Genomic DNA, 13,311 nt, shown 5'->3' with positions numbered 1-13,311 from the left:
CTGGTATCTCTGACAGTGTTCTTAGGGGGGCAGGCTCAGTCAGTCTCTGATTTGAATATGGGAGCCTTTTTCCTTTTATATGGCTGTAATAGATCCATTGTGACAGTGAAAATGCCTCTGGACTGCCTGTACTTTCTTGGAGGTATAGGCTCAATATTTCCTCACAGCAATGAAGAATTCTCTGATAAATATTTGGATGGTCATCTCTCTCCACCACCCTGGAGACTGGACTCCCTTAACCCACCTTTACCTTGGATAGGCTTTCCATGGTCTGGTGAAGTGCCACCATCTGACCAGAACTTCCCAGGCAGGGATGAAAGTTCCACTACCAGGCACCAACAACCCATCCAATTGTTCTTGATGTCTTTTGGAAGAAAACATGGCAAGATGAGGAAGATCACCAGGACCTGACATTCTGGCTCCTGGATTACCTGGAGTGTGCAGCTTGGTGTAAGGAAAGACTTTGTATCTTCTATCAAGGGAGGAAAGAGCCTTTTCTGAAGGGAGGGTTATGGGATGACTTCAGTGAAGCCAGAATTTCACCCTTCTCCTGGAAGCACCCTGTGACAGAAGCAGCAGCCTGAGAAGAGGTCAGGTGAGGGACAAGGCTGCTCACTCCTGCTCCCACACCAGGGATAGCCGTGGGCTCAAGGCACAATGGGAGCTGCCAGCCTGCTGCACCATGCTCAGCTGAGGAGATCTCTTCCTCAGGTCCTGCTCAGTGAGGTCCATGCTTCCACACTGGGTTCACAAGTCTTCATATTTTCTTAGCAGTAATTTCCATAAGGAAAGGACTTTATGGAGAAACCATGCAATTGACTTAAGGACTGATGCTACCAACATCTGTCATTCCTATTTATGTCTCATTTTAGTATCTCTTTACACAATGCTTAAATAGCACAATCTCTATTCTACACTATCCTTCCTGAAAGCTAAACTTTGCCAAGAAATTTCACACAACCACATGTAGAAATAATCAGATAAATCTCCACTAGAAAGAGATTAACTTTTCTTTGCACTTTTTGATGGCTTGAAAAGTTCTCCTGACCTTAACATCCAGGGGCATGACAGCATCTTATGAAGAGAGAGGGAAGTTCTCAACAAGCTTGCTGCCCATGGGCACACTCCAGTGCATGAAGCACAGCCAAACCTCTGACCACTGCAGCTCCTTTCAGGGAATGACAGCCCTACCTGCTTGGGAATGCGTTGAATTTCTCTGTATTGATCAATTACATACCACCAGCTGGGAATGACTGATCCCTGAGCCATCAGGTGCAGGACAGCACTGTTTTCCTGCAAGGGTCAATGCTACTTATTTTTCTCAAACCAAATTCCAAATATTGACTCCTATCTTACACTAATTTATAGCGACCTAAATAGCAGGACTCACAAGAGTGTTACTTTTAAATTTAAATACAAATGAAACAATCTGTACTTGAGCTACAGTGATGTTAACATCTTATAAATGCTACATGAATGAGATCAATGCAATGCAAGCAATTTGCCTCCTTCTTCCTGATAAAGCAGCTTTTACATGTTCTTCTGTAAGTGCTTGTTGAAGATGAGACTTAAAAAAACCTCAGCAGCTATTCAGATCATCTGCCTCAGTACATCTGAGCTATGTGATTCCCCTTTCCTGGTCCTGACAAAAGAATGTCTTTTGCTTGTTACCCTCACTTTGAAACTGTTGGACATCAGCTACGGATGCTACACCAGCTCCTCCAAAGTAGGTTTTGTTGGTAGCTTGTCACAATTCAATGGTGACATGAAACTCAGTTTCACTCCTGTATTTTGGGTCAAGTTAAAGTGCTATGTGATATTTAAGGAGCCTTTGGTCCTTTAACTCAAATCAGTTTGCCATTGTATTTTGGCAGCTTTTAAAGATACCAGCACAAAAGAATGGTTTCTGTGGAAGTCCTGAATTCCTGCTGATTATTTCTGCTTTGCCATAGTGGAAGAAGCCGTTTGGTCTTGCCCTGCCCAGGTGAACCTGACACATGTGGGTAGCTTTGGCTTTGTAGCTGCTTCATGCATCTATGCCTTCTTTCCGCAGTTCTTTCCATTCCATTTCCCCAAGTGCTTCTGGCCCACATTCACACTCTGTCATGTATCGCCAAGATCACTTCTTAAGGAGCATCCAGGTGATCCAGGTCCCCAGCTCCCTCTAAGGTCTATAGAGAGGCTGTTGTGACAGCCCTACACCTCTTGTAACAGTGGTTTCTCTATCCCACCTCCAAAACCCAAACAATCCTGCTTGCCTCTCTCTTTCCTGTGGTTCCCTCTCTCTACCTCGGGCACCTGGTGCTATTTCCGTGCTGCCCCCCAGCTCACAGCCTCCAAAGGACTGGCAGAGGAAGGCACCAGCAGAAGGGCATTGCAGGGTGTGCTCCTCCCCAGCAAACAGGAGAACTAACCCCAGGGGCACCCCTTCCAAATGGAATAGATGACAAGAAAGGAAAAAAATAAAATCCCTTTATGACCTGCATCCTGCAGAGACAGGCCCACCTCTCCATCATCCCTGCAGGCCTGGAGACAGGCTCCAACACAGAGAAGCTGGAGATAGAGGCTAACAGAAGAGGAGAACCAAAGCTCTTTTTCCCTTTCTGTTTATCCCAGAGGCCATGAAATACATGCCTTTCAAAAACAGATATTGCTGACACATTCCTCCACTAATATAAATTAGCGTAGGCCCCACACTTGATCTTTCTGGTAAATTCAGTGTATTGTCTCAGCTTCTACTTCAACAGGACTCTCTGAGGTCTCAGATGCTGGCGAGTTGCTTTCAGCACTCAGTGCTGTTGCTGCATGGTGGGTGAGAGCAGAGGCTGCTTTACCCAGATCCACCTTGCTACAGAGTTTCCATTGTCATTTCAGGAAAACTACAGACAAACCAGAACACCTTTCACCACAAATTCCTTTTGTTATCAGACAACTGTATTTGCCAAAATGTCCGAGAGCTTGTGTGTTGCCTCTGGAATTTGGAAGAATGAAATCACCACCCATCCCACCACCCTGCTCTCTTTGAGACATTTCTGACTAGGCTCAGATGATGTGGTTGCCTCCAATTAGGAGGCACTGGGATCAGTGATTCAGGAGGTCACTTCCAGTCCTGCAGCCCTTAAATAGTATGGAAAGAGTTAATCTGAGCTTGCCAGTAGAAAGCAATGGTAATTGTTAAAAATGGCTCAGGGCCTGGAAGCGTGTGACTAGGGCAGGAGAGGGGAGATTCTGGTCCCAGCTGCTGCTTAACTCAAATCATTATGCTTGGAGGATCTCTAATACTGCTGTCCTTTATGATCTGAGGGAGTTTGTCCCCTGGGAGCAAAGGCTCTTCCCAGCCTCTGCAAGGCCCTGTGATCTCTGTGTGCACTGACTCATGCTGGCTACTGGCAGTCAGTCTGGGTCAGCAGCAGCACACAGACTGACAAACTGACTCAGTGCCATTGGAAGGGGCCAATACCCAAAGCTGTATCAGTTGCTCTCCTAGGTCAAGATGGAGGTACTTGTGACATATGTAATTTTCTCTTTCCTGCACTCTGATTCTGTCCTGGGAACATCTCCTTGCAGGATGCAATAGGCACCATTGCATCTTCTGTCCAACCCTCTGCAGGGCAGTTAGATACTCAGGAGTGCGCTTGTATATTGCAATTAATTGGGAAGGCTGCTTTAGGAGCCTTTGCTTCTCCAAAACAAACACAAAAGCCAAGCAGTCTAATCGACTACCACAAAACAAAGCCCTTCCCTCCTTTCCCACATGCACAGCCAATATTAAATAACATCCTCTTGTCCAAACGGGGACAGATCCCCGTTCACCTTGGGCACGTGGAGCCTTGAAGGAACTTTCTTACACAGGATATTAGACCAAAAGTACTCATGCAGAAACATGTTTATATGGATGTGTTTATAGTCACACGTAATTATGCAGCAGTGAGGCATTTTACGGTCTTGTCCTCTCTCTGTCTCCAACAAAGACTGCTTTTAATGTCTCAGTGATGTGCCAATTCAATGTTTACATCCCCCTCAATTGTGAAAGCAACTGTGTGATGCCTGACAGCAGTATTTCCTCTCTGTTATAAGCAGCACCAACAACTGATTTTCATTTCCTTATAGAAGAAACCCACATTTGTGCTCCCCAAAGGCAAAAAAAAATTGTATAAAATGGGTTTCCCAAGGAGTAATTTCGAGGCATGATATGATGCCAGCCTTGAGTCCTGATGCTGGAAATTGTTCTGCAAGTTATTTCTGCAAGTTCCTCCTTTAGCCTGCAGCTGAGAGTGCACGTACTAATAACTCAGCAGAATAATACATGTGGTAAGATATTCAGTAATATTCAGCTTTACCCATGCATTCCTTCTCCTCTGTTTTTGTACAGCGTTCCCCTTCTTCTTACAGTTAAGCCTGGACATATTTTTTCTATTTTAAATTTTCCAATGATTTGTACAAGAGAGTATTAAATTGCTAAAGGGCATATTAAGTATTACTGCTCTGTTAAACTTGAATGAAGCAATGCAAGTCTGGAACACATTTAATAAATCTGCAGCCCGATAAGGAAACTCTCCTCGCCGAATCTGACATTCCTTTGCACTAATCACCTTTGTGAACGAACTGCCTCTAATTCTTTTATTCTTTCAACTTTCTCACCCCAGAACTAAAACCAGCTGCAGGCTTCCCCTTCTCTTGGCACCATATAATTTAAAACCCTTTCCACAGCCTTGAGAAGGTGTGCAGGAGCTGGGCACTGTAGAGGCTGCAGATCCATGCACATGGCCCTGCTGCAGCACTCCTTGCTAACATTTTTCCAGGGTTTTTTTTTAGTTGGAAAATGAGCACACAGCACAGTCAGCTCTGAGGAGGGCTCGTGGTGAGTATGTGGAAGCTGTACCAAGAAAAGACCTACAGCAGTGAATGCAGGGGGAGGAGACCAAACCAGGCCATCCAAAATTGCCTGGGAAAGCTTGGAGATTTAATACTGAATATTTTTCTTTAACCCATTTTCTGAAGAGTTACTCTTTCACATGAAAGGTCATAGGTCATCTCCAGGGTGATTGACTTCCTTAATTTGACCCACAGGGGAAGTGGCCACTGAATTAGGCTCCGTGAGGAAAGAGTTTGTGAAATGTGAAACCATTTCAGGGGCGATATATGGTGACAAATCAGTTTTGATGGATGACAACTCTTCTAAATGGCTTTGCTTTGCATTTTCATTCCAGTTTCTTCTGGTGGTGTATCCCTTCACTGCATCTGTCCTTCTCACTCCCTGCACCTTCTCACCTCACAGAGCTTTCCTGACCTGTCTGCTGTATGCTACACTTATGTTTAGCATATTAAATGAATTCAGTCAGGAAGATTATGAAACCCACTCCAACGGAGATTTCAACCCTTGTGAGAAGCCTGTATAAACTCTCAGACCTGCTGATAAAAGAGCAGAGAGAAAACCTCCAGGTCTCTATGATGAAAGCTGCAGCTTTCTCATATCATATGATAAATAACCTTGTTGTAGTCAACACTTCTTGCCCGTGATAGCCTCTTGCACAGCTCTGGACTCACTCCTGATCCTCACTTGGAGGGAAAGGCTGACAATGGCATGTACACAGCTACACTGTACCTGCTGTCGTGCTCCTAGAACTGCTCCTAACAACTGCTCATCTACCTGACAGCCTGCCCACCCATGTGCCACTGTACCAGGTACCAGCTGGGCACTCAGCCTCATGCCCAGGAGGAGCTGGGGAACAAGAGAGGAGGGTTAAGAGGCAGAGGAGATGATGGGCTGTCTGCCAGGTAGCAGGAAGATAGGACATCACCTTTTATTTGGGAGAGAAGGACAGATGGTGAAGTCAAAATAGTAGCCACAGGATTGATGGTGGAGTCCTGGAGCCTCGTGAGAGGAAACTGTGTGTCCTTCTCCTTTAAAGTGAATGTACAGTAAAGGGTACCCATGCCGTGTGCCAGACTGGCAGGACAGAAAAGGAAAGCCGGTCCGTGTGAAGAGGGCAAGTACTGTATTGACAGCGAGAGCACAAGGCTCCTCATACTTTTCTGATGACACGCTCCAACCCAGATCAAGCTCTTTAGGAGTGAGCTGCCTCGTGTGTCACAACCCTCAAATCCTTGGCCTCCACACTGAGACTACCAACGAGAATGCCAGCTATGATGGTGGGTTTATTTTCACTGGACTGAATGGACTTCCCTCTCATTCCACAGAGAGCACGAGACAGCTGTAAGTTAGCAACAGCTTTTCCTTGGAGAGGGGCCCGAGGCATAAGATTTAAACCACCTAATCTCTCTCTGTGCCCATGTCCCAGAATCTATGTTCTGTCCGGACGAAAATAGCTAACAAGGAACCACAGCGAGTCTACCTAACGAAAACTGCACACAGCCCTTGAGGTGCTGCTGGAGGAGAGGTAATGGGAAAGGGGGGAACAATAAGGGGGAAGGCTCCTGCCTCAAATGAAGGAAGGGATCCAGGTTCCCACTCCTGAGGTGAAGACTGGGTACTCATGTGCTTCTAAATGTGCCCAGCAAAGCTGGGATTATGAGAGTGAATTATCTCTCAAGAGAGTGATAAGGTTCAGGCTATTCATCTTCTTTTGGGCTTTGGTGTCATCAGAAGAAAGGTACCAACTGTGTGGAAGTTTAATTTGTTCTTCCCGCTGCCAAAAGTCAGTGGGAATATGTTTTTGCAGGTTTGATGTCTGTTCACAAAAAGTTGTCACAGCCCCAGCTTGAAAACAACTTTTCACAGCTTCGGCTTCTTTGGTTGGCCTTTAAAAGCAAGCTGTATATTATCATTTCACTACTCAGCAATACGCGTTCTCCTTCCTCCTCTCTCTCCAGCGCGCCTGGCTTTCGCCTAGATCACGAGACACCAGCGGCCACTCCCTGGTTTTCATCTTCTAACATCCCGCCACATCTCTCACCACCTCCCGCCCGGGATCTCTCGCGTTCCTCGGTGCCCGAGTGCCGGCCAGAACCACTCGTCGGCCCGGCCCGGCTCTCTGGGCCGCTCCCTCCCCGTGCCCCGGCAGCGGAGCCGGAGCCGCAGCGAGCCCCGGGCGCTTCCCGGAGCGGCTCCACCTGCCCGGGCCGGGGCTGGCGGGCACGGCTGGGCCGCGGCTCCCTCTAGCGCCCTCCGGGGAGCCCGCACCGCCCCGGGCAGCCTCACCCCGCCGGCCGTGCTCGGGGACAGCGGCACCGCATCTCTGCCCGGCCGGGGAGGCACATCGGCGCTTTCCAACAAGGCGGGAATTCCGGGCAAAGAGCAGAGTCCGCCCCAAAAGCGCTGGGAGAAAAGCAGACTTTCGCGTCTTGCATGGAGAATCATTTGTTCGCTTTCCACTGCTTCTCATTATAAATGCTATTTTTCCCAAAACAGGATGTTGGGCCAGGGGAGGTAATATAAACAGATGCATTCTTTGAAAGCTTGCGGTGCATTTTTGCGGAGCGCAGGCTCTGCGCTGGAAAAGCAGAGACCCATGAGGTATGGGAAAAAGGGACCACAGCAGCAGGAGGAAAAATCCTTCTTCTGACAAAAATGAGTCAGCCCAGAGCCTCCCCTGACTTTAGTACTTTTTCTTGAGAAGCAGAGGGCACAAAGTTGAGACTGAGAGGTGAAAAAAACCCCTAAACAAAGCCGGTATTAGTAGCTTACTGGAAGAAAGCTTGAAACAGTATTATAGGCAGCCTTGACTCCTTTTAAAAATCGTGCAACATTAGTTAATTTATACCAGCACTCACCTTCGATGACCAGAACAAAAAAGCATGAACAAATTCCATCTCTGCTCATTTCCCCTCAGCCTGGCTCCAGCACCTGAAAGCCGGTGACTGGCAGGGTTATAAAGCAGTTTCCCCTGGACCCATCACTTCATCTAGGCACAGGTTGAATCTTTTCCCCATTGCTGTGTGTCCTGTCTCTTATCAGGTGTGGGCTTTTCACCATCAGGAGTAGGGAAAGTGGAGTCAGAGAGGCTGTGACTGGCTTTTTTTGCCAGCTCCCTTATGGATATCAAGCTGCACGGAGAATGCCCAATATCTGTACCAGGAGTAGCTTTGCCCAACCCCTCTTGTACAGGATTCTGCTCCTTACACCCCATGTGTTCATCACCTCTGTTTTGGTTTCTTTGCTCTGGTCTCTAACAACTCTTAAATCTTCCACAAGCAAAACCCTTCTCTCTTTGGTTCTAACCCCTCTGCAGAGCTCCAGAGGGCCACAGTGTTTTGAAGCTATGCACATTACACTTGCCTGTGTTCCCATACAGTGCCCACACCAAACACACACTGACTGTGACACTGCAGCACTAGGCTGGGAACTTCCATTGCTGAGTGCCAGCCTGGTGTTGCTCCCCTTGGCTGTTTTCCCCTTTGTGGTGGCACTTTCAGGCAGGCTGCACCAGCCCTGAACAAATTCACCATTCAGGCAGTCTCCAAGCCTGCAGTCCCTACAGCTAATGCAGTGCTTCCCCAAGAGAGAGCTACCAAGCACTGGTGCAAGGTTCTGCGCTTGTCCACACCATTCCTCTGCCAGACCTCCCCTTGAGCAGTGCAAATGGGAATGATGAGTAAGGGATTAGTACCTTTTGACTCACTGGACTAAAGCAAACTACTTTTGGACGGACAGGCTAGGAAAACAATGGATACCTAGGTTCGGTTTGGCTCGGTTATTTTTTCTGTTTCATCTAAGCTGAAATGACTGGCAGGCACTGGAGAGGAAGGAAGAAGGGGAAAGCTGGCTGTTCCCAGGCATTGAGCACTGCAGTCCAGGCCTCCTCAGCAAGAGGCTCCCACAGTTTAACCTGAACTCATCCCCTTCCTGCATAAGGCTTACTCTGCATGCAAAGCATTTTTCTTTCATAATCTACTGTTTCAATTGAACATCACTGTGAGGTAAACACAACATTATTATCATTACTATTTGTAATTACTATCACAACTTAATTTAAAATATTACCAGTAAGAGGAGTCTTCAAGGTCATGACATGTGACTGCTGGCTTCACAGTACATAAGGGCCAGCCAAATTGTGAAGGGCTATTTTGAAGAGGTAGATTACCTGTCCTGTTTAAAATTGCTTTTCCTAGCTCACTATCTGGTAGGAAAGCAAGGAAGTTTTTCCCATGGAAAATTTCCTCAGGGAAGTTCCCAGGACCTCCTTTTTATTTCTGGAGGAAGACAAACAAGTGCAAAGTCCCAAAGCAGTTTAGGGAGCCACATTCAGCTATCTTCCAATGGTGCCCATGCACTTTGCTGAGCCTGGGACCAAAAGAGAAGGAGGGAGGTGAAGGCTGAAGTGCTGTGGGCACTGAGCAGCTGCACCTCAGCTGGATTGTGAGGGTCTGGGGCACTTTTCCCCAGACACTGGTGGGAGGCAGAGGAGCACAGCTCCTCCCTGCAGAGGCTGTGTGTAAATGAGGCCAACAGTGCAAGCGTTTGGGTTTGCATAGTCTGGCTCTGCCGCAGCTATTGTGATCCCTGTTATTCAGGAATTCTACAAAACCTTACCAATTCTCATAAAAGTTTTGCAGAGTAGATAAATACTGCACTGCAGCATTCGCAGCGAGGGGAAAAGGAAAGCTTTAAGCAATTAGGCTGGGCCACACAGCGATTCGGCAGCGGGCCGGGCTCCCAAGGCATCCTCATCTGCCTCCTGCCACAGCACCAGCACGGCCCCACGGCCTGGGCAGCTCTGCCAGGGGCTGGGGAGGGGCACTGTGGGACCACATCCATTGCCAAGGGAAGAAAGGGTCTGCTCTTCCTTACTTTAGCAGGAGCAGAAGCTTTTGGGAAAGATGTTGACCTGCAGAGAGATGCATTTTCCCTGGATTGCCCCAGTGAGCTTTGCTATCTATTTTGTGCTTTTCTATTTTGTAGAGAAGTAAGAAGCTCTTAACTTTGGTCAGAGCTGCTCTTGGCCAAGGTTTTTTCCAATGCCTCTGTTCCCTTTCCTGTAGTGAAAATAGAGAAATGGGCTGGGTCTCACCTCCCCTTCCTTGCTGGAGCTGTTTGCTGTAGTGCTTTACCTACAGGAGACAAAAATGCTTTAGGCTCCTTTGGGTTCACCAGTCCATGTCCATAAGGATTTAGAGTAATTTTGAGAAGAAGCCCCAGTCCCGGGGCAAAAAGAAGACATTGTATTTTCTTTTTGAGAAGCAAAAAGCTTTTTTAACTCAGAAGATATTGTTTTGGAAAATCAGAGCTGACTGCACTAATTCAATCTCCTTTTCCCCGTTTTGGAGCAATAAAGCATGCATGATGCTGCTTGACACTGATATTTGTAAGACAAAGTAGAGGTCAAATTTGTTGAATGTTTTCCAAATTCCAGTGAGGTTTATCACAAAGACCCCCATGCACAGACCCAAGTGGCATGACTGACAAGGGCTGGATTGTGAAGTCACTAGAAAGCTCAGTTTCCAGCCAGGGCTGATGGGCCAAATCATGTTCTTTGGGGCAAAACCAGATGGAAACTGTGCAGAGAGACTCCAAGGAGTTTTCATGGCTAAGTTTCTGACACCAGACTCCATTGTGAAGAGCTGGGTTTTCAGGCTTCAAGGAAAAAGTGCTTTCATGCAGCACTGTCCTCTACCAGCACCACCCTGCCTAGGTCTGATGAGAAAGAGCTTGGAACTCAGCCCATGGGGCAGGCAGGAGGCTGCTGCTTTCCCTCCCCCACACCCTGACATCTCCCCAGGATCTCTGCAGCCTCTATGGAAGAGAAGCACTGCTGGGTTTTCTTTGCCAGCTTCCTGTCCAAAGAAGTGCAGGAAAAAAGTTTCTTCTCCGCAGCAAGTGCTGACAGGACCAGCAGAAACTTGTCCAAGGGAGACTGGCAGAAGTGCCCACCAGTGCGCCGTGAGGGAGGAACCGGCTCAGTCTCCCCCACCCCGCTCAGACACCAGCCCCCAGGGCTGCTGCTGGCACTGAGTGTCTCTGCTCACACTGGAGGACTGACACTATGGAGAATTCCTTGCACCCTGACGGGCTTACCTGCCAGCGCATTTCAGCCTCCCGGCCCAAAGCCAGAGGGGAAGGATTTGGTATTAATTTGGCTAAGCCTCATTATTTCAACAGAGACAGGCCAGCACCTGTCCTAACACTCAGAACAGAAACTACATCTGGAGCAGGAACAAAGATGACACCTGCAAGGTGGGCTCAAAATCAAGAGTCTTCCCCCACTATTAAAGTTTGGAGCCAGGCTCACAGCTCATGCATCTCCATCGACACTTGGAAGAGAGGATTATGGCCACATTTGCACAATCTTCCTTAAGATGCTCCCAAGAATATTTAGGCAAAAGCTCTAATGGTGTGTGCTGTCCAGGTGAGGGAAGGGCAGGGAAGAGATGAGAGGAAAGCACCAGATCTCTCAGGTGAGAGTCATATGCCCCTACCCAGTAAGCAGAAGGTATCAGAAGTTGGGGTATATGAGTACATCAGACAGAACTGACTGCTTGGGAGCTGTGTGAGAGCTCTTCTCACTCTGTGGTGGTTGCTGAACAGCGAGGCATTGCTTCTTTTTCTGGGTTTTTAAGCACTGTGGAAAACCAAATGAAAACACAGCTTAGACCACATACATGAACACAGGTCTGATAACTTTTCAGGTAGGCTACAAGTGCCACATATTGCAGGAGAAAATGTGACTGTGTTCTTGTGAATGACTAAATTTACAAGATGTGACTTCAGCCACCGATCTATCTGCTTATCTCCTCCTAACTGCTACAGGAACACCGTTCCCAAACACAACATCTTACAACCATACCATTCCTGCAGGTCTTTAGTATGCAACTGAACAGATAAAACTTGGAATTAATCTTTGTCCCAAAAGGAAATAAATGGTCTGCAGAAGGGCTAAAATATCATTCGCATTTAGGCAGTTAACAAAAAGATTTTCCCAGTTTTAAGGAAAAGACTCCAAGTAACTAAAATTTTCCATAGTAGCTGTTTTGCCTTCTACAATCTAGGGCTGATCTTACAGCAGAAAAAGAAGTTCAAGGACTAAGACACTTGGATAAATTATCATCAGCTCTTTTTCACAACCCTTCTGTGTGACATTTGGGATATCACTTACACACTTGCTGTAACCATTCCCAGTGTATGAAATGGGGATAACAGCACTTCTTTACTTCCACTGTGGATCAAAAGGATAAGCATATGAATAATTTCATTAAACAATATGATCTGGAAAGAAATACCCTACACAGACTGACCCTGGCAAGTACAGCTAAATAGAACCAAACAGAGGAAGTGAAAATGGAAAAGACTCACAGCTCTTCTGTGAAGAAGAAGAAGCGCAGGTTCCTCATTGCCGCTTCTTCTAGCACGCTTATCCAGCGTTATCTTGAGAATCTTGTCTTCTTTGAGGAGTCAGAGACTAACAACTGCAGCTGAATTCCTCTCCCTGAGCTTCCCACCACACCAACTAGACAGGAAGCTTCTAGAAGAGAAAGCTCTGTGTGCTGTGGGAAACCACAGGCGGGACTGCCCCTCTTACGTCTGGTACAAACAGTAACCACCTCTGCTTCTTTCCTGCACCTAACCTGGGATGATCATGAGTTCAACACTGTGACATGCAATTGGCTTTTGCTACCTGACAATGGTCTCATGACCCTTGAGGTTATCCAAAGTCTCCCGTAGTAAACTGGAGAACTGCAGGAATACTTTCCCTTGTGGCACAGTAACTAAATATTACTCCGCCTGTTAGCAGCAACATTGTGCCAAGGATTTGTTTCACTCTGCTGGTCACTTGCACTTGCAGAGAGGTTTGTAGAAGGATCAAATCCGTGTGTCTGGTGAGCTCCTGCACATCAGATACAGGAATAGGCTGTGTGCTTATGCTCCGCCAAGTTTGTGAGGTGAAGCGGCAACTTGAAAGCACAAGGAAAAAGTAAAAAATCCAGTACTGTCCTGCTTAAATGTACAAATCAAAAATTGGAAGAAGCATTTGATTTTGAAGCATGGTATCAAGTTTTCTAGATAAGACAAAGCCACAGAGTGAGCAGCTTGTGTGCCACTGCTGCTGGTTGCTCTGTATCATCCTTGCATTTAGACTAATAATCTTATGAACAGCATCACATCCATGTATTCCTGCTAGTCTCTACTTTTCACAGCACCAATTGCTCTGCAGTATAGCTGAATTCTTTCACTTTTGTTTTTTTTTTTTTTTTTTGCCCATTGTATCCAAAGAAGGGAACAGAGAGATGACAAAAGTGTGCATAAAGCACACTCCAATGTGCCTGCCTGACAGCAGTTTTATTAACTTACCCTTCCAGCCACAATCAGTTAAATACAAAACCAACTCACATCCTTTACACACTCAGAAAAGGAAA

Source organism: Melospiza melodia, chromosome 3 (genome assembly GCF_035770615.1).
Source record: "Melospiza melodia melodia isolate bMelMel2 chromosome 3, bMelMel2.pri, whole genome shotgun sequence".
Taxonomy (NCBI): domain Eukaryota; kingdom Metazoa; phylum Chordata; class Aves; order Passeriformes; family Passerellidae; genus Melospiza; species Melospiza melodia.
This window is presented reverse-complemented; position numbering follows the sequence as displayed.